This window comes from Octodon degus, unplaced genomic scaffold, assembly GCF_000260255.1.
Source record: "Octodon degus isolate 3935 unplaced genomic scaffold, OctDeg1.0 scaffold00001, whole genome shotgun sequence".
In the NCBI taxonomy this organism is placed as follows: Eukaryota; Metazoa; Chordata; class Mammalia; order Rodentia; family Octodontidae; genus Octodon; species Octodon degus.
The window spans coordinates 3,839,960-3,864,491 of record NW_004524577.1 but is presented as its reverse complement, the minus strand read 5'-3'; the positions used below and the strand labels follow the sequence as shown (position 1 = coordinate 3,864,491).

At 46.8% G+C, this 24,532-nt stretch overlaps 1 pseudogene; it reads left to right on the top strand.

Annotated features, from left to right (window-relative positions):
- Positions 1–277: 277 nt before the first annotated feature.
- On the top strand, positions 278–22,860 carry LOC101585483 (annotated as a pseudogene).
- The last annotated feature ends 1,672 nt before the right edge of the window (positions 22,861–24,532 follow it).

The window sequence follows — 24,532 nt, the reverse complement described above, 5'->3', positions numbered from 1 at the left end:
CATGTGCTGCTGTTTTTCTTTTAAGACAAAAGTTAATGTATGAGAATTTCCTTTTAAACACAAGCCTCCTATTCAGGTTTCGGTGCACTTTTGGCACTTGGTGATAAGTAACTGGGTTTGGGATCGAAGTTTGGGTTCGCAGTCTCTAAAAGTGTGGCCTCCACCTCCCTGAAGCAAGCACACAGCCCGAGGAGCTTGTGGACCTGCACTGGCCCCTAGGCAGGGGCAGCGTGACACTCTAGTCATCCTGTGGCACACCTATTTTTCTACAGTAGCGATGAGTAACAGAGAATTTCTCCTGAACCTTACAACCGACGTAAATAACTGTCCCAGCCAGCAGAAGGTGAGGGCAATGACAAGCTGCCCCGGAGTTTATGGCTGCCAGAGCTGACCTGACCCGGGGTGGGCAGGTTAGCTGTACATCCTCTTGGTCACACTGCCCGAAGTTCTGACAGTACGAGGAGTCATCTGCATTCTTCTTGGGACACGTAAGAATTCTGGTGCCACAGACTAGCCGGAAGAGAACGGTGGCATAGAGGTGCTGAGGGACAGCCGGGGCCAGCTTGCCAAGTGAGAAACAGAAACTGAAACCCCGGAGGAGGTGTGGAAGGGGGCAAAGGCAGGCCGCAGCCTGCGCGCGCCTCCCCAGAGCCCAGGACCCCAGGAAGCAGACGGAGGTTTCGTACTTCGCTGAGTCCTTTCAGCAGCTCCAGGGGCAGGCTCTACGGTTAATGTCCTCATTCCACAGAGGACAGCGCCGAGCCCCCGAGAGGTGACAGCCATCCGTGTGCCAAGACCACATACGTGCGGAAGGTCCCGGGAGCTTGGCCGCGTCCCCACAGCCAGCAAGCACCTGATTTCTTTTGAAACTTGATGAAATGTCATCTTAATGTCTTTGGAAAAACTCTTTTGTTGGCCGGCCTTGGTGGCACACACCTGTAATCCCAGCACCCGGGAGGCTGAGGCAGGAGGATCGCTGTGAGTCTGAGGCCAGCCAGGGCTACGCAGTGAGCCCAAGGCCAGGCTGAACGGCAGAGGGACCCTGTTTCAAGAACAGAAAACAAACAAAAAAGCTCTTTCGGTTTGGGAGCACACTCTGTAGATTGTCTCGTTCCCACAACACAGCCGCAGAATGCACAGCAGAAATGAGCAGTTCAGCAGGTACCTGTTTCTCAGTTCTAAATCATTTTATCCTTCCGATTAGGAGAAATATAAATAAACTATCAACATGAATAATAAAATTCTTTCCTTTGCCATACAAATTGCTACCAGATAAAAGAAAAAAGCAACCAGTTAAAGATAAAGCATACATTGTATTTCTTTCTTTCTTTCTTTCTTCCTTTCTTTTTTTTTTCTCAGTACCAGGGATTGAACTCAGGACTGCAGGCGCTTACGCCACTGAGCTATATCCCCGGCTAACATGGAAACCTTACAGTGACCGAACTGCTGATGTAGCTGTATTATAATTTTTATGCCATTTTAACGCTCTCCTAAGGCACTGTAATATGACATCTGGCCTGCTCCATCGCTCCTTGTCTTGCATTACTGTAATCCAAGGCCCCCTGACAAGTGGCCCACCTCACCTGGTGGGGCAGTTATGCTCGCACCGCCAGCAGTTATGCGCGCACCAGGATCAATCAAACTCAAATCAAAGCCTCCTGGCAGCAAGGCATGTGAATTGCGGCCCTGTTGTGTCTTTTTAAAAAGAATTTGCATCCTTATCTCCCTTATCTCAAAATAAAATTTTAAACCAAATAAATTCATTTTAAGTGAGCCACGCGTCCCCGGTGCAAGCAAGCAGGCCGCAGAGCAGCCCGGAGGCGAGGGCACAGCCGCCCGCCGTGCAAGCTGGCTCTGCCTTGCGCTTCCCTTGGCCTGGGGTAGGAGAGGCTTGGGCTGGCCCGGGACAGGATCGCGGGTAAGGGAGACGGGGGCAGCAAAGGGAAGGCTGCGGAGCCAGCGGACCCCAGCAGAGAGTGTGGAACCGACCAGCAGCTTCAGGACTCAAGCGACCCTCTCCCGGACCAGGACAGAGACCCCCCCCCGCCCCCCCGAGAGGGCGTGGGCAGGGCATAGGCCCCACCCAGGAAAGTGCGGAGTCCAGCAGGGAAGGACGCGGGCCGTGCCCTTCCTAGGGAGCTCCGCACACCGCAATCACTGAGTCGAAGTCCAAGAGTCCACGGCAGCCCCTGGCCACAGCCTACACCCCGGGAGCTCAGAGGGCTGATCTGGTTTCCCATCTTCCAACAGAAGCACAGCGTGCCTCGGCGTGGACAGCAGCCACACTCTGGGCTGAACAGACAGAGCGGCCTCTGGCGCGAGGGGCACACCCCAAAAGCCCAAAGGTCCTAATCCAGGCCGAGAAGATGGTAACTGGCCGGATTCCAAGATTGTAGATCCTGCAAAGAAAACACTCATTCAAAAACACAGAGGAATTCTTTGACTCAATCTTTTTTTTTTTTTTAACTTTTCTATTTTACAATTATTTTTCATTTTCCAATTAGTTCTGGGTGGATTTGGTGTGTTTCGGGGGGAGTTTGGGGTATTTTCTAAGGAAATTTGGGGAAACTTCCTGTCTTTACGCTTTGCCTCTTACTTTCACTTCTTTTTTCTTTCCCCTTTCATTTTTTTCCTATCCTGTCTTATCCTGCTTATACTTCCTGCACTTTGCTGCTTCTCCTTTTTCTTGTCCGCTTGTTCCTGCAACTGTTTTCTAACACTATTAATTTCCTTTGACTCTTCAATAGAAAGCCTTCCTTCACTTTTTCTCCTTCTCAAATCCTATTAATTTTTCAAATCTTTTTTTTTCATTTTCTGATTCCTCACTCCCTCTTCCCTTCTCTAGTTAACTTTACACTATTAGTGTTGAATGCTGTTCTATGGTTAGTAGAGGTAAAATTGTTCCATTAAGTACATACCTACTGTAGGCCAATAGTTAAGTCAATCTTTAGTCTCTCTTATTGTTAATACTATAATTATAAATCTCTTTTTTTCTATGGGTAAGGATGGAACATCTTTGGTCCTTCAGGCTTGTCAATATTGTTTGCAATTGACGCTATAATTGATGCTGATTTTATTACTACAGCCAAAGTGACAGTTGGTGCTAAAGTTGACATGAATTGGTTTTGTTGGGATCCCAATATACGGGTTGTCTTGGAGTCATAAACAAACTGCAACCCATTCCTGGAGAACTGGTGCTGAGTCAAAGATGCTGCAGCCTTCCATTCCAAGTAAATGGAAGCAAATGGACCCTGGGGCGGAGGCGGAGGCCAACAGTGAGTCTTACAGCTAGTGTCCAGATGTCCCCTCAAAGCCTCATGTGGTCATAGGTGGGGCTTTTTCAGAAGTAGCTGGGTCTAGTGTGTGTGGTGCTGGATTGATTCATGGTGTAATGTAGGAACGCAGGCACTCGGATTAAAGGTGTGAGTGCTACCCACCCTACTGGAAAAAATAGAAGGGATAGAAATAGCTGTGGTCATCCCTTGTCTTGCTGCCTTCCGCCCACCGTGAGCTGTTTCCCCTCTGCGATGCCTGTCTGCTCTCACCACCCTGCCTTGGAGCCAGCCGATTGTGGACTGAAACCTCTACAAACTGTGAGCTAAACAAACCCCTCCTCCCTTAACTTGTGAGCACTGGATGCTTTGTGTCAACAATGAGAAAAGTAACAAAACAGCTAGCAACACTCAGAGGTCACCAGTGGAAAGCTGACATTAGCTAAAGAGGTCTCTAGAGTAGAAACAAAACTTCCCACCATAATCCCTCCCATCCTCAGCACATATAAACGAACAAGCAAAGAAATGGACACATAAGAAGACAAGACAGCAAAATGCTCCCAGAACTCCCTACTCTACCAAACTTGGTCCAAGAAACACTGAAGGGAAAGAAACCAAAAGCCACACAATCAAATTATTTGAAATCATATCAAAGGCAATAACAAAACAGATCAATAAGGAACTTGACAAGCTCACAGAAGAGGTAGGTAAATAGATAATGGGTCAAATAAAACAAGAAGCAGGTCTACAGAAGACGCCAATAAAGGCTGGAAGAGCAAAACAAAACAAGCAAAACACGAAGGACTAGCCTAGAAAAAAGTGAGTCTGTCAAAGTGCTCCAAATAGAAAGTCAGGAGATCAAATTAAGCCAGAAGTATGGGCTGCAGAAGTGACCAGCGTAAAGACAGAAGACAGCGTGTCATAAGTAGAGGATGGGGCTGTTGCTGGCGACCCAGTAGTACAAGATACCTTAAAAACAAAAAAGAACCCCAAAAACTGGATGCAGTAGCTCCAAGACAGCACAAAGAGGCTAGTTTAAGATGAACTGGAATTAGTGAAAAATCAGAAGACAAATCAAATGGCATTTTAAAAAGCTTTACTGAAATAGTAGCAGAAAATTCTCAACTACAGTGGTATCTCGGTTCATGAACTTGATTTATTCCAGGCTCTGGAAAGGACGGTCAAGCTGCATTTGCCATCTGATGCAGTTTGCAAACAAAAACACAATTTTGCCAACAGTTTCTCTTTGTGAGACTGATTATTCACAAACAAACGCGTGTGCGCCAAGGCACCCCATGAGGGAAAAGAGTTTAATGCAGAGAGAGATGAGGCTGGAGAAGCCCGCATGCCATGATCACGAATGAATTTCTCTGTGACACAGCCCAGAATCTTAAGGCATTTAGAGAGGGGCAACAAGTCAGGTACAAAGGTAAGCCAACTACACTTGCAGCAGGCTTTGCAGCCCAGACCTTTGGGCCAGGAAACCCGAACCAGTGTGCTCCAAGCCCTAGAAGAGAACAAGCTCCAATCTAGACTCACACAAGCTGCGACACTGTCTTTCAATATTGACGGAGAAATAGGTCTTTCCCTGATAAAGAACACTGACAAAGACTCATGATGACCAAACAAGCACTCCAGAACTCCAGAACATTCTCAAAGATATCCTGTGAGGAAACATTGACACAAGGGCCAGTCAGATAGCTCAGTGCACTAAAGCTCAGCACTTAGATAGATGCAGGGACCGGATTCAGTCCCCAGCATGCCGTGCCAGCCCCCTACCCCCTGCCAGGTGTGCTGAGACGGCAACTGAGACTGGGTGTGGTGGCCCTATAATCCCAGCGCTTGGGAGGCCAAAAACAAGAGGATCACTAAGAGTCTGATCTACATAGTGAGACCCTGTACTAAACACATTTTTTTAAAAAAAGAAACAATGTAGTTAACAATTACAAAAGTCTAATAGAATGAATACTTCAGGCAGGGTGAGCAGTTAAGCAGAGGGAAAGATAGGGAAGGAGCAACAGGAACACAAGGCCACGACAGGACTGAGTCAGAACTTACCAGTGACAATTCTCAACGTGAATGGTCTTAATCCCCCACACAAGATGTAGACTGGCAGAAGGCGTCAACAAACAAGACCTAATAGCATGCTGTGCGCAGGAAAGAAACTCATAGACAAAAATCAAAGGATGGAAAACGATGCTGCCTGCAATAGGAGCTCCCCGAAAGGCAGGCGCGGCTCTCCTGCATTCACATGAAGTGGGCTTGAAGCCAAAACTGATCCAAAGAGATAAAATCACTACGTGTTGGTTAAGGGACTAACACAAGAGTAAGAAATAACAATGACTGACATGTATGCACCAAACAAAAGTGCAACCAACTTCATAAAACAAGTACTACTGGACATAAAAGAACAGATAAAAATATTTAAAATTATAACAGGAAACCTCAATACCCCACTATCACAAATAAACAGATTGACTATACAAAAGAAAAATTAATGAAAATATCTGAGTCCATTGCTCACAGAGACTAATATCTGGAATACATAAAAACTCAAAGGGGGCTGGGGAGATAGCTCGGCAGCCCAAGCACCTGCCTGGCAAGCACCAAAGACGCCACTTCAGTCCCGGTACTGCCGGCCCCGCCCCTGGGCACGCTGAGCCGGCCACTGAGACCAGGCACGGTGGCGCATGCCTGTAATCCCAGCGCTGGGGAGGCTGAGACAGGAGGATCACTACAAGTTCAAGCTCCGTAGCGAGACCCTGTACCAAATAAATAACTGTAAAGGGTTAATGTGAAAGCTGTATGACAAGTTAATGTTAAACTAACTGTAAAAATGACTCTGCTCAACTTTCTGTGACCCTGTTTCCCTGCAAGACCGCAAGGAGGATTGGTGTACTGTTGATAAATCATCAATAGACTGAGAGTTCCCAAAAAATAATGCTCCCAGAAAAAATGTATGCTGAGTAATGGTCACGCTGTCCCTAAAGGTGTTGTTCTATGTTAAATGACAAATTTGTTTGCCACACAGGATGCAGTTTCTACCTTCAAAACCTCTCTATGTCTAAGGCTCCTGGCTGTTTGTCCTCTCCTGCATGAGTGTGGTCAAGCGGTCCCAGGCCCAGTAATAAAAGGCTCATATTTAAATTTAATTTGGACTCAGGTCTGGTTTCTATGTAGAGAACCCATAAAAATAACTTTTTTAAAAAACTCAAAAGAAAATTAGACCTCCCAAATCCAATCAAAAAAAAAAAAAAAAAGGGCAACTAAAAAAAAAAGTAGACATGTCACAGGAGTATAAACGACCAATACATGCAAGAAAAAATGTTTAACCTCTCTGGCTATTAAAGAAATGTAAATTAACACAACACTGGGGCACGGTCTTATCCCAGAAAGAACAGCCACCATCGAGAAATCACAGAACCACGAATGCTGGCGAGCCGGCCTGGCTGAGGGGGTGGGGGCCCGCTTCCTGGCTAGAGAAAGGTCAACTGGTCAGCCACTGTGAAAGCCGGACCGAGAGTGCCGGTAAAGCTAAAAATAGAAGGTCCCTTTTGCCTGCCTGCTCCTCGTCCAGGTTTCTTCCCGTAAGAGTGACAGTCAGGACACAGTGATCCGTGCTTACCCACGTTTATAGCAGCACCATTTATGGCAGCCAGACCTCGGAAGTAGCCTCTGCGTCTGCGGCAGAGGGATGAAGGAAATGCGGTATTTACACAAAATGAAATACTACTCTGTCATAAAGAAAGATCAGTGTAGCACAGGGTCCTGAGTTCAATCCCCAGTACCACCAAAAAAAATGAGGAAGATTTTTGGGAAGATGGCTCAGGAGAATAAGGGCCTGCTTGGCAAAAGGAAAAAGAAAAAAAGAAAGATAAATATGAGTCATTTGTAGGAAAATGGACTCTTTTTTTTTTTTTTTTTTTTTTGAGACAGAGTCTCACTACGCAGTTCAGGCTGCCCTTGAGCTTACCTTGTAGCCTATTCTGGTCTCAAGCCCGAAACAATCCTCCTGCCTCAGCCTCCAGTGTGCTGGGATTACAGGCGTGCACCACCATGCCTGGCCTAAAAACGGACACATCTTGTTACCTAACTGTTAAATAAAATAAATCTGACATACAAGGTTAAATGTTGCCTGGTTTGTCCTAAATGAGAAATTATAAATAAGGAGCAAAATAAAAGATGAACAATAGGAAATAAGGAGCTCTTTCCCAAATGGGGAGGGCCTCAAGAAAGAAGAGAAGCGGGAGCAAGGAGAGGAGAAGGGGACTGAAAGCTGAGACTTGGGGCGCGCAGGCGCCGACGCACCCCAGGACTGTCAGCGCCGTGTCCCAGGAGCATGCGCGGGGAGAAATGCTGAAAATGCATCGAAGGCTAAAATACAAAAGACAGGTCATAAGACCACCAAAATAAAACATCAGTTAAGGCAGAGGCCGACCATGGGCAATGGGGCCTCCCCACCGGGCTAAGGATTCCGTCGCTCCACACATGAAAGGCAGAACTTCTAAGCCAGAAAAGAAAAATAATTACTAGAAATAAGGTTAAAGACAAGGAAAGACTGAGGGGAAACACGGCGCACAGGTACCTGCCTACAGCGTCACGATGCCTACTGTGGAGACAGCCCTTACAAGTCAGCACGAGAGCCGGCCCACTAGCTCAGCGGACTAACGTGCTTGCTGGGGCAGATGCAGCGGCCGGGGTTTGATGACCAGAGTGCAGCGCCGGGCCCGCCCTGGGCGGGCTGAAACAGCGACTGAGACCGGGCTTGGCGGCCTGCGCCTGTAATCCCAGAGCTTGGGAGACTGAAAACAGCAGGATCAGTACGAGTCCGATCCCCGTAGTGAGACCCTATAGACCTTGTACTAAATACATAAAAAATAAATAAATAAATAATTTTTAAAAAGACTATGCTGCACTAAACAGCAAGAACCTGTCTCAAAACAAAAGAAGTTTTGGAGTAAAAGGTAATTTATAAACAGCAAATATCATACGATCCCTTTTAGGTAAAATTAAATCCATACTTAAGGATGCATATTAATTAATTTATACTATTGTAAAGAGGAAGTCATTCCTGAGCAGGGACAGAAAATATGAAACATACAAAAGACAGGTGCTTTTTTTTTTTTTTTTTTTTTTTTGTGGAACCGGGGATTGAACTCAGGCCCTTGCACTTGCCAGGGAAGCGCTTATTCCACTGAGCCATCTCCCCGGCCCCTAAAATTACTTACATTTTTAAAAAACTAAAAAAGCAAAAACAACAAGTACTACCAAGGATGTGGTGAAACTGGCTTACTCGTGTATTGTTGGTAAATAGTTTGATGGTTTTATATAAAAACCTATAAAAAATATTACTTTTAGTCCAAAGAACAAAATACATCTTTATGAACCCACAGGGATATACACATGTGACTGGATAAACAAATGAAGAAGAAGGAGCAAATCTCCTAGGGGGAAAAATATTAAGTAGATTTTGGGAAAACTCCATCCTCATGGAGGCGAAACTCCAATCCTTCCTGTAAGTGTACACTGAACATGGTGACTTTCTCCCAAACAGCAGTGTGCAAAGGGGGGGTCCATCTAACTGTACAGTGGGGAAGGTCACACGCACAGCCTCCCTTCAGAGGGCCTGGGGCAGCACCAGTGGTGAGGCGTCATGTGGACAGCCTGTACCCTCAGTGCAATGGGGTGCAAATAATGGATATGGGCCAGAGTTTCGGCATGGTGGTGCTCGCCTGGAATCCCAGCACTCGGGAGGCTGCGGCAGGAGGATTGCTGCGACTCCGAGGCCAGCCTGGGCTACATAGTGACACATCTCAAAAACAAACAAAAAAATAGCAATAATAAATAAATAAACCACCAGAGCATTATGCTGGAAAAAAAAAAAAATCCCTTCTATATTGTGTGAGTCTGTCAATAAGGTTCTTTAAATGACAGAGTTATAGAAATTGAAGGGTCGTGGCCCAGGAGATGGGTCAGTAGAATAAGAGCTTGCCTGGCAAGCACAAGGGCCTGAGTTCAATCTCCGGTTCCACCAAAAAATAAAAAATAAAAAAAAAGGAAAGAAATAACCACCAGTAATTATTTAAAAGAAAAAAGAAAAGAAATTGAAGGGCCGTCCAAATAGCTCAGTAGATTAAAGCACCTGCAAGCAGGCTCAGGATCCAGGGGTTTGATCCCTGAGGCTGCTGTGCGGGCCCCACCCCTGGGGTGCACTGAGACAGTAATTGAGACTGGGCGTGGTGGCGCGTGCCCATAATCCCAGCACTTGGGAGGCTGTAAACAGGTGGATAACTACGAGTCTGATCTAGTAGTGAGACCCTGACACCCTGTAGACCATTCCACCCTCCCCCCCCAAAAAAAAACCCCAACTTTGTGTCTTATAACATTGTAAAGGTATAAATAACACCCTAGTGTTGTTTGGGGGGCCTTTGCCTATTAGGCTTGGGCCACCACCTGACCTCAGCTATTACCCCTCTTTATTTTCAAATCCTCACCCCATTTTCTCGGGGGGGGGGGGCACCAATGGACCAATGCATCCCAAGAGACTGTACCAATGTCAGTAACCTCAGAAGATATGTTGCTGTCTTTCGCAAGTTAAACCATTGCGAGAAGCCGGGTGAAACACCACCAAAACCAGTCTGTACTTTTCCTTGCAAATGCACATAAATGTATAATCAGCTCAAAATAAAAGACTTACTTTTTAAGGCACATAAGATTTCATTAAAATACAAAACAAAAAGAGTCAGGGATATAGCTCAACAGCACAGCGCCTGCCTGACAAGTGAGAGGTCCTGAGTTCAATTCCTGGTACCCTCCCCCCTTAAAAAGAAACAGTGAATAAAATAGAAAATGTTTTGCATATGACTGATAGAGTCGGTCTAATTGTTTTTTTAGTTGATAAAATGTATTCATATACAGTACTACTAAGAAAAGGATAACTCAGTTTTAACCAGGTATAGAAAAGATGTATAAATGGTTAATGCATATGAGAAGTTGCACAATCTCATTTATTTTGATACTCTCACTTACAGGTACATAAATGCCAAGCAAGACAAGCACTTTTCTTTCTTTTTTTTTTTTTTTTTTTTTTTTTTTTTTTTGTATTTTTAGGACAGGGTCTACAGATCTACGGGGTCTCACTGTGTAGATCGGACTTGTAGTGATTCTCCTGCTTTCAGCCTTCCAAGCACTGGGATTATAGGTGCATGCCACCCCGCCCAGTCTCAGGTGCCATCTCAGCACACCCTGGGGGTGGGGCAGGGAGGGGCGGCGGGCGTGGCATGGCACACCAAGGATCGAACCCTAGCCCTTGTGTTCTGCCTAAGCAAGCGCTTTAGCCTGCTGAGCTACCTGGCCTGCCCAAGACAAGAACTTTTCAAAATCAGTTGGGCATTTTATGTTCTTGCCCAAGCTGACACAGATACTAGAAACCCAGTTTCTAGCACCACTGGTGAAAGTCTAACCTCTTTAGAAGGTGACTAGGGGAGCGTGTTCCAAAATGTAAACTATGTGCTTCCTCTGACTCAGCAGGTGAGACCCAGCCAGTGTTCAGAGTCACCTGCAGCAGCGTTGCCCGTAACAGCTAAAAATTACTAAAGTTACCAACTGGAAATGTGCTCTGCTCCATCTAAACAAGTAGGAACCCCAGAGCTGACAACAATGAGATAAAAATCGTATGTACCTATAGGGGGAAAAAAGCTTCAAAAACTGTTTTTAAATTGTTAGAAGTGCTGGGAATCAAACCCAGATCCTCTGCCTGCTAGGCACATGCTCTACCTCCAAGCTACACCCCAGAGCCTTCTCATTGCCTTTGGTTTGTAGCAGAGTCTCATTAATAAATTGCTCGCACTGGCCTTCGAGTCCTTCAGCTTCCGTCTCCTGAACAGCTGGGCTGTAGGCGAGCACCACACATGAGCCAAAAGAGTCTTTCTGTGTAGTTTTTGAAGGCCACACTTGTATGTGTGTGTGCTATAGTTGCGAAAAACGTAACTGGTATTTTATCGACATTACAGTTTTCAGTTAAAGCTAGCATTCTTTTAAAATCATGAATGGAATACAAAGAGTATAGCAGTGTTTTTAGCTATTCAGCACCCATTTTTAAAATATATAACAAGCTCATTTTAAGCAATTGCAACTTTCATATTTTCCCATTTACTACCTACTATTAGATTTTTATTTTATTTGTCTCTACCCTAGGTAGTTTAAGCTTGAGAGATTTTATTGATTGTCCTAGCATACTTTCCTATAGATGTAAAGTACAGAGTTACATAATGTAAATTATGTAAATACATATAAAAATTTATTTCAAGAGTGAGGTCATGGCCCTAAATGTTAATTGTACTGCAGTCTGGACTGAATTATCATTACAATCATTAGTGGTAGACAGCTGATCGCAATAACCCAGCTCTATTACAACTGCTGATGATTTCTAAACACAAAAAACTTCCACTGGGATTGCTTCTTTTTATTTTTAAAACCTATTTATTGATTTATTTGGTACAAGGTCCCCAGAGCTGGGATTACAAGCGCTCACCACCATGCCCGGTTTTGGTGGATGGCATGGCACACCTGGGAGTCCGGGGAACCGGCACGGTGGTACCGGGGGTTCAAACGGGAGTCCTTGTGCTTGCCAGGCAGGCATTTACACCGCCAAGCTATCTCCCCAGCCCCTGGAATTGCAGGGTTAATGAGATGGACAGAGCAGGTTTTACTCATTCGAGTAATTCACATAATGAGACAGGATTAAGAAATACAATAATAATTGTACTTTTACAATGAGACAGGAAGTGGGGTCCCTCAGTGCAGGGTTTTCAAACCTTTGCAAAATCTGTCCTCTGAGAAGTGTTGGGCTATTTTCTCCCCTAATCACTGCCCTTGTCGCCATCCCCCAAGGGTAACAAACTATCCCCCAAGATCGAATTTGTCCCTTTGGCGTCTGAGTGACCTTCACTAAGCGTTCATACCGCAGGAGCATCCTTGCAACCTCCTGGGACATCTCTGTGGCCCTCAGAGGACAAGTGTAACCTCTCACACATCTCCCCCAGCCGGAAGGGGGACTTAGGGACAATCACTCTGCTCCAACTCTTGAGCAGTCGGGAGTTACCCCTCCCCCACCCTCCCCTCCCTCCCTCCCTCCCTCCCCCCTCCAGTCACCTACTCTCTGGGCACATCCACCACCCTCTGCACGTGCACGCGTGCGCGCGCGCACACATTATCCCACACACTTTCCTAACCTTGCCACAAGACACTGGAAGAGCCGATTTCTGTCCCTGTGGACACCTTCCCCGAGGCCGCAGCTGCAGGCACTGTGTCAAGCTGGCGCCTTCCTATCCAATGTTGAATTTTTATCTTAGCACAGAACGTGGTGCGAAGCACACATTACTGACAAAGCCAATCGGTCAAGCCATCGTCTGCCCCCCCACCGGCCCCTCCCGCTGCGAAGTTGGTTATCTACTGACGACGCTCCCCAAGGATCCAGGCTCTGAACCCACAGCCCTTCCATCCCTTCAGTTCTGCAAGGCCAGGAAAGCGCTTCTTGCTCCAGTGGCTTCGGGTGTGCAGCTGGCAGTGCGTGTCCATCGAGGTCAGCTTGGTCCAGGGCCTGGATTTAGGGAGCACCTTGCCCAGGACGGCTCAGCCTCTGTTCCACAGGCTCAGTTTCTCCCCAATCTGAGAGATCAGCCAGGGCCAATCTCAGTTTTGTTGTTTCCAGCTACCTCTGTCTGGCTTCTCCCTTTGAGGTGACACAGTTTGGAGCAACACGGGAATCTAGAAGATTACGCACAGCTCTCTGGGGAAGACACGGGGCAGAGCAAGTGCAAAAGCATGGCTGGGTTGTTTCATCCGCTGAGGCAAGTCTCACGGCCACTCAAGATTCCAAAGGGAAGAGGCCCTGCCTCTTGCTGAAGAAATAAAACTCACCAGCAGCCAGAGGTGAGGGCCCCCTGTGGGACTCCTTGGCCTGCCCAAGGCCTGGGCATGCTGGTCACTCTGATATCACCTCCCATCCTGACCCGCACCCCTCAAGGACCAGCTCAACCTCTCACTGACCTAAGCCCCATCTCCCTCTTGTTTCCTCTGTCCTCTGCTCCCCGGAGGCCATGAGCCACCCCTGGCTTTAGGGCCTTCCAGGCCTCAAGCTCATCTGTACTTGGGAAACAAGGGGTGGATAAAACCAGGAAATGGGCCTTTGCTGGCCTCCTGTGGAGGACCACCTGAGCAACTCTCCTTGAAAGAAGGGTGATGGTCTCCATTTTGACTGAGTCTCACCCATCGATCCTTGTGTCGATATGTACAGAGCTGGCTGGGACTTCTGTTTATCCTTTCAATTGGCCTTAAGTAATGTGTATTGGTCTAGCTGAGGTCCTGGGGATAGTCTTTGAAGGTGGTGTGTGTGTTTCCCTGGTAACCTACACATGCTGCTCTTTACTGAGCCAGGTCAAGACAGGACAAAGAGCCAATGATCCATGCTGCCAGCTGGGATGGAGCTTCGAGACAGAGGCTATGACTTCTTGGGGCTTGAAAGACTACATCAGAGCGGAAGCACCAGACCCCCGAAACATTAGATACTATCTCAATAGCATAACACAAATTACTTTCTCTGCAGATCCTTCTCTCTGCATGTGGCAGAGGTAAATGCAGGCCACCCACCCAGCTCAGCTCACAGTACTCACCTACCTCCCACAATTGTCAGTCATTCCTCTTCAACCACTCCTCCTCCACTGAATAAAACTCAGGTGCTTCCCTGGGTCAGCCTCTTGTTCCAGAAAGCCATCTTTGTGGCTGGACTTAGGGCTCCTTGGCTCCCCAGTAATTACAAATATGTTGTAGTATCTTTACTTTTGCTGTGGGTTGCACTGGATTATGGGTGTGGGTACTGCTGGGATTATGGGTGTGGGTGCTGCTGGGATTATGGGTGTGAGTGCTGCACCCAGCCTGGGACACATGGCCTGAATGCAACTTAAGGGAGGCAGACTTGCTCTCTGTAGCCACTGTGGCTGCCACTCCTCCATCATGCTCTCTGCTCTTTGCTGCTGCCATGAAAGGCTGCTCTCTGCCAGGTACCGCTCTGCCTTGGAGCCAGCTGAGTCTGGGATGAAACCTCCAGCAACAGTGAGCTAAGTAAATGTTTCCTTCCTTCATTTTGGGAGTCAGGTACTTGTCCCAGCAATGAGAGAAGAGTAACTGAGACAGGCAACAAATAGAGTGCTGGGTTACAGCCACAGGGGAGGTACATGCAGGACAATAAGGAAAAGCCCTTGCGGTGGGGGTTAAACTGTGCTTTATGGGGTCAAGACAACAGGGAAAGGGAGCTGCAGGTGCCAAGGCCTGCAGAAGCCCAATCTGGTGGACTAGGGGGGACAGAGGCAGGGCTAGAGGGGTGGCATGACCAAGGAGGGGGTCCAAAGGAAGAGAGCAGATGGTGGGTGTTAGGGTCTTCCGTGCAGTGGGCAGGCACTGGATTTCACACCACGAGGAAGAGAGCCCATGGAGTCTTACAGGAGAGCTCAGGGTAGACATTTGACATTTGGAGCAGCTAGCTCTGAGTGAAGGTATGCTGTCACCGGCTTCTAAAAGTGGCTCCTCGATTAAATGTCACCGTGTTCTAGGATGCTCACCCATCACACCCTTTGGAGTTAAATTCCAGGTTTCTCTTGTCTCAAAGAACTGAACAAAATAAGCAAAAAAGGCAATGACAAAGTTTATTTGGGAAAAAAAAAAAAAAAAAACAGAAGTGAAGAGTGATGGAGAAACTGGCTCTGCAGAGCAAACTTGGACCCAGTAAAGGGAGGAAAAGCAAGATACAAGGACAGTCTGGAAAGCGTAGGGCAGGCTGCCACCGGAAAAGTCACAGCAGCAGGCTCCTCGAGGCTTCTGGAGCCTTACGTGGTTTCCGAATCTTGAAGAGACTCATGAGAATGTCTACATACGGGTCCTGAGAGGTGGTGCTCAGATTCCTCATCTCCAGCTGATGTCAGGGACAGGCCCACTTACTGGAAGTTTGCTCGAATTCTCCTGAGAAGGCCCCATGCAGGGCTTTGGGACTATTCTGTTGGTGCTCCTGGGTCTTTGTAATTAACAGGTCACCCCAACCTCTCCAGCCAGCTTTGCCACACCTTAATCTTCTATCTTGTTTCCCCCTGAAAATACAAATACCCACAATTCTCCATGTGGGAGCGCTGAGGTACTGGAGTCTTGGTCTTCTATAGCTTCTTCAAGCTGGAAGGAATGATAGGCCCCATCTACTGGGGATGTTGTGCTCTCAATTGCCTTGGGGCACTGTGGCTCACTGGCTGGGGTGAAGAAAGAAAAAAATCTGTCAGGAATCAATGAGAAAACAGCTAATGGCCACTGACCCACTTTTAGCCCAAATAGGAGGAGCAGGTTCATTTCCGTGCTTCCCACAGCCATTGCCACAGTCTTGCTTCCTGAGGAGAAGTCTTGCGTCCCAGAGGTTCCCAGGAGTAGCTTTCTCCTTGTGGGTGATCTTGTTTTCAGACTGTCCAGGTGGGACTGGATTTATTTTGGAAAGATGAATCCAACGATCCATTTCTGCCACCTTGACTGCCTTTGGACACCTGTTGGACTCAGCGCAGGTTGATGAGATATGAGAGGTTGGCTGTCTCAGGGTCGACGTCATATCAAAGGATAGAAAGGGCCTCCCAGGCTATCTCAAATGGGCTCAAACTTAGCCCGGTTGTGGACATGTTATGAACCCTCATGAATGCCATCAGCAGCAACTGGACCAGGACTCTGGTGTCTTCTAGCAAAGTCTTGCCAGCACTCGCTTTAGGGTCTAGTTGGCCTTCGTCACCTTTCCAGAAGAGTGAGGCCACCAGGAGCAATGGAGGTGGTACTTTCCTCCTAAGGTCACTGTCACCCTCTAAGTTATTTGGGACATAAAAGAAGGCCCACTGTCACTCTAGGGAGACTTGGGCAGTCCGGATCTTGACACGACTTCTTTAAGGAGCACCCTGACTACCTCTGCAGCCTTTGCTGAGTGGGTGGGGAAGGCTGCCATCCAGCCTGTAAAGGCAACAATCAGGACTAACATCTGTTTAAAGCCTCCACCTGGTAGCATGGGAGTAAGGTCTCCAGGGCCTCTCCTCTGTGCAGATTCTAACAAAGGAGGCGGTTTGGGTTTGCCAGGGTTACTGTAGGTGCAGAATGGACACGTCTTGCAGACTCATCGGGTGGCTGTTGCTAGTCCTAGTCCCATGCAAAGCTGAGCAACCGCTCCTAGTGTAGCAGCTCTTTCCAGATGGAAGGAGCTGTAAAGGGTGTTGGAAGACTTCCACTGCACCCTTGGAGGAAGAGCCGTGTTGTCTTCTAAATACCATCAGAGTCTCTACTAGATTCCCCTTGGTTTTGAGGCCCAGTTGTTTTCCTGGGGAGGGGTTTACTCTAGCTTTTCGGTTTTTTGTTTTGTTTTGTTTTTTGCATTTTTTAGGGATAGGGTGTTCAGGGTGTTCAGGGTCTCACTACTAGATCAGACTCACAGTGATCCACCTGTTTACAGCCTCCCAAGAGCTGGGATTACAGGCGCGCGCCACCTGCCCAGTGTCTACTCTAGTTTTAATGGTTCCTCAGGAACTGGAATGGAAGCTTGAGCATTAAGAGGTTGTAAGGCTGCCCCACCCCGCCCTTCTTGCTTCCCTATGAGCCTTTGATTTCCCAAGGAGACTCAACGCGTCTCTTCCGCCCTCTACAGTGCAGAACTGCAAGCTTCTTAGGAAGCCGGGCTGCCTCGTTCCCCGCCTGAATGCCCCCATCTTTTCCTGGGAGGCAGCCACAGCCCTCCTTATAGCTTTGCCACCCAAAGGATTTGCACTGGCAAAGGCTGTATGAGTGCTTAAAGGGTCAGTGCAGAGTTTTTCCTTCCTGCAGGAAGAAAGAAAAGGGCTCCATTCTCTGCTTTTCCATAAGCCCATACACTGTTTAAAATCAGGAGCTTGGCTCATAAGACCTGTGATTAAAAAAGAGAGCAGGGGGGATAGAAAAAAGAAAGATGGTGGCAGCTGGTGACACACATCCATGTAGAAGTTATGCATAGTCTAGCAGCAGGACAAAGCAGTGGCTGACTCCATGGCATGGTAGCAAGGTGACACACCCAACCCAGACACAAACTAAGAAAAAGCCACCTGCAAACTAGAGTGTATAGAGCCAGGATAATTTAGCAAAATCTACAACAAGCAAATGTGTGGACAACCAGGCATCTCTACGGGGTGAATGCAAGCAGCTGGAAAGAAAACAAAAGCGCGCATTCCCTCCCTCCTTTTCCAGGCTCGAAAAGCAGAAAACAGCCCGTAGTATTCGCAGTACAGCTGAAGAACCGTCCTTGCCTTTCCAGCCGATGGGATGGCGCCGCAGTTACTCTTCCATCATCGCTGGGACAAAATACCCGACACCCAACATAAGGAAGGATTTATTTAGCTCACACCTTGTGGAGGTTTCAGTCCATGCTCAGCTGGCTCCAAGGCACAGTGGAACATGGCAGAGGGCAGCAGCTCATGCTGCTGGAGAACAGCAAAACAGCAAGGGCAGAAAGGCAGGAGCAGCGGTGGCAGCAGCAGAGACAGAGGCAGAGGTAGGCCTCTCTCCCTCCCTCATACTGTGTGCAGGGTACCCGTTGAAGAGCAGGCGTAGCACTCATACCTACAATCCCAGCATTGGGCTATGAATTAATCGCAAACTCTAGAAGCCACCTGACTGCATGAGGCTTTGGAGGGACATCTAGACACAAACTATAACAGATAGAATAAGCAAGATAAGGAGAAAACAAACCTTAAATCATTTTAGAAAGAAAAAAGCGTGCCCACATGGACCTTTCCTTGGTCTCTGAGAGCTGAGCTTTTCTCCTGGCTGGCTAAGCCGAGATGTTACCAGGTAGCCCACTACTCAAAGTGGCTCACCAACTAAGCATTACCAGGTTCTGGGGTTTCACCTTTTCCTTTGGAGTTAAGAGTCCAGGTTCTTCTCATCTTGGACAAAGGATGGAACACAATGAGCAATACGCAGGAGCCAAGTTTATTCAAGAAAGTAAAAGTGAAGGGCGAGGGGGAAACTGGCTCTGCAGTGTGCTTGGCTAAGCAACAGGAGAAAAAGCAACAAAAGGACACCTTGGAGAAAGCAGGGCTGCTATTGTGAAGAAGGTCATGATAGCAAGCTCTTCTTGGCGTTTACGTCCTTTAAACTGTCCAAATCTCACGAGAACATCTACATCCGGGTCCTGACAGGCAGTACCACGATCCCATGCCTCAGGCTGACGTCAGGTCTAGGCCATCTCCTTGAAAACCAGCTGAGTTCTTCTGCGGGGCTTTGGGAACTGTTGTGCGCATGCGCTCCAGGATCTTTGTAATTCACAGGTCACGCCTACTTCCCCAGCCAGTGTGCCACACCCGAATGTCCTCTCAGCGCCATCCAATGCAAAGACAGGCTCCTAGGAACCGACAGGTGTGTCCTGATCCATCCTACTCACTGCACCTGGCGCCATGGCCTTACAAGGCCTGAGGGGCTCCTGAGAGACAGATTCCAGATTTTTGTGTCCATCGGCATTGCACAAAAGAAAATACATCCCACAAGAAAAGGAAAAGCAGCTATGTTTATTGAAGTCAGCAGGGGAAGCATGTCACAGTCCGTGGGTTCATGCCAACAGAAGCAAAAAGGCGGCACTCACTGACAGGAAAGAAGTGGTATTAGGGTAGTAGGGAAAATAGGGAGAAAAGATAGGACTGACTTCCGGATTTAAAAGATGTGTACCTGACTAGCGCATCTCTTGCCAGGTCTCTCTGGACGTGACCAGCAGAAATGATGGGCAAAGCCAGATGCAGCGGTGCACACCTGTAATCCCAGCACTCAGGAGGCTGAGCCAGGAGGATCACTGTGAGTTCAGGGCCCACTTGGGCTACACAGTGAGCTCAGGGCCAGCCTGAACTATGAAGTGAGACCAAAAGACAGACAGACAGACAGACAGACAGACAGACAGACAGACAGACAGACAGACAGGAAAGGGAGGAGGGAGGAGGGAGGCTACTGAGTCATCTCAAGGGTTCCGGTGTGCCTGACACCTCCAGTCTACTCTGCTATACTCGCGTGCCCGACATCCATTCCCTGTGCGTGCCGCTTAGTGAATTTCAAGTTGGGGGAAGGTTTCTGTAGGTCAAGCTCTTGTATTTCATACGCATGTGCTCGAGCCTGAAGTTTTAGAAATTCCAAGTCATTATTATTATTTCTGCTTCTCTCGGGACGGGACACTGGAAGGAGGAATGGCACTGGGTGCTGTCCAGCTTCAGGTAGGAGGAGGGAGAGTGGGCCACAGCCACCAGGGCGCTGCCTGCATTCGTAGGACTTCTGGCTTGCCCCAGAGTCAAAATGACCGTGCGAGATCAATGTTTTGGATCAGTTCAGCACACGCAAGCAGCCACAGTAGCATAATGAAAGACACTCATGAAAGAGAACTTCCAGAACTGCTTCAGAAAGTGGCAAGGACAGTGGCACAAGTACGCTTGAACTGAGGGGAAGTATTTTGAGGGAGATTAACATAATGTGCCCTTTACTGTAATAACTTTTTTAAATTGAAACACACCATGTATGGAGCTGGGGAGATAGCTCAGTGGCACAAGCACCTGTCTGGCAAGTGCAGGGTCCTGAGTTTGACCCCTGGTACTTCCCCCACCCCAAAAGAATAAAATAAATTTTAAAAAATAAGCACACTAATTCAAAGTGGTTGGGATAGATATATAGTTGCATTCTCTTAATGAATAGAATGATTTTTTCTAATGGTGTTTGTAAGTAGGATCACAAGTCTGCATCTTGTACAGCAATTAACGACTAAGAAGAATATATGCAGTGTATTATTTGTTGAAACTGTACTTTCGATTTGATTTGAAACTGTCTCATTGCTATATGTTTATCAATAAAACTTTGAAAAGAAAAAAAAATTAAAAAAAAAAAAAAAAAAAGGCCCCTTTTTTTTTTTTTTTTTTTTGGCGGAACCGGGGATTGAACTCAGGCCCTGGCGCTTGCCAGGGAAGCGCTTATTCCACTGAGCCATCTTCCCAGCCCCTAAAGGGGATATTTAAGGTAACTATTTTATGCAGATCTCTGTTTCTGTAAAATGTATATGGGCTGTTTCATCACTCCTTCGAAGACAAAATTAAGACAAAGGGCACATGCCAGAATAAATGTATGCGCATAGCAAAGAGTCCCAGCATCTGTTCTGCCCAGAAACTATGACATTATAAGTATTAACCAATCAGGTCGGACAGTTAGGAACTTCCCCTCATGGGGGCAGTGCCTATTGTGTCAGAGATCAAAGAAACCATCCTGTTGGGTGGGCTGGCTGGCTTTGTTTAATATATCCACGCAGCCTTCTGCAGAAGGAAAGCCTTGCTGAACAGCTTCAAAAGCCTGGCTTCTTTTGTCCTGTTTGTTTCCTCAGAAAATGTCTGCCCAACAAATTGGTACCCACGTGTGAGGCCCTGGGTGCCACCAGAGGCCCTCGGGGAAAGGCGAAAGCTCTGTAGTCAAGCGGGCTTGCTCCACACCCAGTCCATCGTTTACTGAATGACTGAATACAACCACATACCCTCATCCCATCTTTTTTTTTTTTTTAACCAGGAATCAAACTCGGCACCTTAGGCTTGCCAGCCAAGCACTGTGCGGCTGAGCTATATCCCCAGACAATCATCTTTAAAATGAGGATTAAGGGGCCGGGGAGATGGCTTAGTGGAAAAAGCGCTTCCCTGGCAAGCGCAAGGGCCCTAGTTCAATCCCCGGTTCCAGGAAAAAAATAAAATACAATGAGGATTAAAACAGTATGTGACACAAATTGTGGTAAGGACAGAATGAATTAGCAAAAGCAACACAAAACCCAATCCAGGAGGGGTAACAGACGCCGCAGCACACAGGCATGCTCTGCTTTACACTAATCATCTGCCCAGGGCCTCGACCTTCGCCTCTCTGTGTGACATTCCTGAGGACAGCTCTCTACAGATACTTTCTTCTTCACTAGTGGATCGTGGCCTCCTCACCTGGTGACCACCACCCCTTACAGTGAGGCTGACTTAAATGTCTTCCCCCAGGAGGAAGCTTCTAAGAGCACACAGTAGGTGTGTTCACAGTAGGTACTTCCCTTGTATGGAATAAAGTAATAAAAGAATGAGGAAAGGGAGAGGGAGTCAGCCTTTGTGATGGGCTCTGAAAGTCGACAGAGTGGCCTCGGGAAATGTGGAAAAGTATACAGTTCAGTAGATTGTTCATTAATCCATTCATTTGTTTGCTTATTTGTTTGTTGATTAGCTGACTGAGTTGGGGGTCTCTGATCTGCTCCTCCTGGGCTCAAGCGATCTTCCTGCCTCTGCCTCTCGAGAAGGTAAGACACCTGTGCACCACTGCACCTGCTGACCATTCAGCACATGTGACAAGACCGGGCAGCGCCTGGCTTGCTGACCATGGAGTAAGACTAACTGCAGGATGAAGCTCAATCACGGAGCACTTCCCTGCACTTCTATCAGCTTCGTCAGGAGCTGACAAACACAAAGGAGTCACAACAGCCTCGTGTGTGGTGCCACACAGGAATGCAGCGACGGAGAGCGGAGGACAAGAAGGCTCAGCGTGAGGGAGGAGAAGGTTGACGGACGGTGGCACGAGGACCACGGCGATAGAGGGGATAAACGTGCTGACCCGAGAAAAGAAGAAAAATCAGTGGGTCATGGCCACCGTGTGCAGAAAAGCAGAGTCAAGGGTTCTGAGGACGCTGATCTCACAGAGACAGAATGCAGTGTTGAAAGAAGAAAGTTTAAAGGGGTAAAGGACGCATTTGGTTCTGGTTTCAGAAATGCTGAATTTCAGGGGCTGGTGACTCACCAACAAAGAGACGGAAGACAGGCACTCGGAAAATGTCATAGAAAGGCCAGGACTTGTCATCAGTTTGGAGGCAGAATGCCAAGCATGTGGAATTAAACAATATACTGTTCAGTAATCGATAAGGACAATTAGAAATCACAAGAAATTAGCAAGTAGCTTGAGGTAAATGAAAGTGAAAATACAGCACATCAAAACGTGGGGCGTAGGTTGGTGTTCAGAGTGTGGCCGGCGGCTCGGGGAGGCTTTCCTTACGCCGCCTGCCAGGCTCTTCTCTTCTGCTACCCAAGGCTTCTTCGGGGATTCAGGTGGAAGAACTGAGAAGCGGGCTCGGGTCAGGCTTTTGAGCTGACCCTCAGCCCACGGTCAGAAGAGTCTGTCCTGGATTTCCCCCTTTCCCCTCCAAAGAAGAAGGATCTCTCCCTGGAGGAAATTCAGAAGAAATGAGAGCCGCAGAAGGAAGACGCAAGCCCCGTGCAGCTGAGGTCTTGAAGCAGCTTGCGCAGAAATGAGAGCAGGAGAAAGAAGCGCTTCAAAAAGCAACAGAAGAGAACAACCGAATCGGCAGAAGAGAAGCTGACCCGCAGGATGAAGCTGATGAAGAGAACCGAGAGGCACAAGTGGCTGCAAGCTGGAGCATTTGCGAGAGAAAGACAAACACATTGAAGGAATACGGAAGGACAAAGACTCCAGAGATCCTGCTGATGAAACTGAAGCTAACTAATTTCTTCAGACAACTGCCTTTCTCCCCCTCTGCTTCCTAAATATCCAAAGACTGTACCAGCCAGTGTCTTTTTAAAATTCTTTTTGGCAGAACCAGGGATTGAACTCAGGCCCTTGCACTTGCCAGGGAAGTGCTTATTCTACTGAGCCATCTCCCTGGCCCCTATCATTTTCCTTTTTCCCTACTGAAGAATATTCTAGAAGCTGACGTAGGACTATATATGTAGATTCAAATTGTAAGATGTTGTTTTAGGGGATAAAGGGAGAAACTGTTTTACTCTTTTTCTCTAAAGTGTTGGTCTTTCTAATGTAGCTATTTTTCTTGTGGCATCTTTTCTACTTCAGTACACTTGGTGTACTGACTTAATGGCTAGTGCTGTATTGGCTCTGTGAAAACATGTTTGTGAAAAAGTATGTCGCGGCTCCTTTGAAATTTTTAGATGCTGAGTATCTGTTCATTTTTCAATCCCAATTCTGTCCCAATCTTAACGGATATTACTATACTTGAATGGTTAAGAAAATTGCACAGTGTGTAAAAAAAAAAAAAAAAAAAAAAAAAAAAGTAGGGCATACTACAGAAGAGCCAACAGAGATAGTCAAAGCTTTAAATATTACATCAAAAAGTCTGCTGGGGAGATGGGTCAGTAGAATAAGCGCTTGCTCGGCAAGCACAAGGGCCTGAGTTCAATCCCCAGATCTGCCAAAAAAAGAAAAAAAAAGAAAAAAGAAAAGAAAAGAAATCGGTATGGAGATTCCTTAGAACCCTAGGACTGGAGGTCCCACTCAAGCTCGATATTCCTCCTAGTATTTTTCCAAAAGAACTGAAATCATCACACCACAGCAATATATGTGCACCCATGTTTACAGCAGCACAATTTGTCATAGCTAAATCCTGGAAACAACCCAAACGTCCATTAACTGAAGAACAGATTAAAAAGTTGTGGCATTTTTACACAATGGAGTATTACTCAGCTATATAAAAGATAAATTCGAGGCTTTTATAAGTAAATGGATGCAAGTAGAGACTGTATCGGTAAGTGAAATAAATCAGATCCACATGTGCAAACATCTTATTGTCTCGCTAGTGTGAGAACCTGAAAGAATAATAAATTCTGAAAGGTACAATAGATACTGTGAGAGGGAAAGAATCTGCTCAAGGGGAAGGAAAAGCTGGGATGAAGGAAAGGAGAAAGAAAAGGATGTATTTATTTATATATGCTGGACAGTTTGGATAATTGTACTGATTTCTGCTGATCTTTTGAAAGGAACAGTTAATGCTTAAATTTTTTTGGTTTTATTCTTTGTAATTTCTTATAACTTTAGTTGTTGTTTTGGTTTTTTAGAGTTTTGTAGGTTCTCATTATGTTTTTTTTTTTTAATGAATTATGCCGATTTATATTTGGTAACCTAAACAACTAATTTGAAGATAACATCATGCAACACTTTAACAAAATTTTATATCATTTCTAATACTTTTTTTTACTATTTTATATTCTTTTTTTTTAACAGATTTCTTTCTTTTTTTAAATTTTATTTATTTATTAGAGAGAGAGAGAGAGAGAGAGAGAGAGAGAGTGTGTGTGGTGTGTGTGGCCAGCTCAGCCCACCAGGGGGCGGGGCTGGCTGGCATGTGGTGCTGGGGGATCGAACCGCGGTCCCTGATGCTTTGCTAA